This window comes from Meleagris gallopavo, unplaced genomic scaffold, assembly GCF_000146605.3.
Source record: "Meleagris gallopavo isolate NT-WF06-2002-E0010 breed Aviagen turkey brand Nicholas breeding stock unplaced genomic scaffold, Turkey_5.1 ChrUn_random_7180001951027, whole genome shotgun sequence".
Lineage (NCBI taxonomy): Eukaryota > Metazoa > Chordata > Aves > Galliformes > Phasianidae > Meleagris > Meleagris gallopavo.
Window position 1 is genome coordinate 59,226 of NW_011212219.1, and position 776 is coordinate 60,001.

Here is a 776-nt window from a genome sequence, read left to right on the forward strand (position 1 = left end):
ACCGAGGAGGACAGCAGCCACCGGGCGCCCCGATCCCGCGCGATGTCGGCGAAGTGGAGGGTACTGGGCAAGGCCGGCCAAAAAAAAATGATTAACTGAAACCAAAGTTATATAAATCCCGGCTTTCTAACGGTAAAATCCTTCCCTGGGAGAGCGTTAAGGCCAAAGGATTGTTACAATCCCTTTGTCGAGGACAGACAGACAGACCCAAGATGGCTCAGGTAATGAGCCCCACTGCTCCCACCCATACCCCGAGACCACTGCAGCCCCCGGGGCCCCCGGCGTCCCCATATCCGCCCCCCCATCTCCACCGCCACCCACCCATTAGCGATTAGGTCCTCGGTTAATTGATCTCCACTTTGGGCGGGCTCGGGGTGCAGCGGGACGGCTTCTGCAGCTCGCCGGCCTCGTGTGTTGTTCTGCTTTCTTTTCTATCCCCCCTCCCACCCGACTCCCCTCATCCCCCCCCCCAAATCCAGGCGAGCCTGCTGGCGTGCGAGGGGCTCTCCGGCGTCTGCCTGGTGCCCACGGTGGCCAGCAAGAAGATGATGCCGAAGCAGAGCTCGAAGCAGGCGGAGGGCAGGGAACGGGGCAGCAGCCCCGACGTGCTGGTATGGCGCGGGGGGAGCGGGCTGGGCGCTGTGACCCCTGGGGAGGGGGGGGAGGGAGCGGGGTGGCTCACTGTGGGGTTTTGGTTTTGCGTGCCAAGGCACTGCGTCAGGATGGGGAGAAATCCCGCAGCCGAAAGGAGGAGGAGACGGCGGAGGCGTCGCAGC

General features: G+C 63.5%; 1 protein-coding gene and 1 long non-coding RNA gene across 9 annotated transcripts in view; both read left to right on the forward strand.

The window, feature by feature from the left end:
* Positions 1-776, forward strand: part of LOC100547242 (guanylate-binding protein 1-like) — a 6,296-nt gene that overhangs the window by 3,759 nt on the left and 1,761 nt on the right. The gene's annotated exons all lie outside the window — the stretch shown is intronic.
* Positions 7-776, forward strand: LOC104916906. The gene is made up of 3 exons (XR_796707.1): positions 7-221; positions 480-611; positions 710-776. It is a non-coding gene; the product is annotated as an uncharacterized LOC104916906 (long non-coding RNA).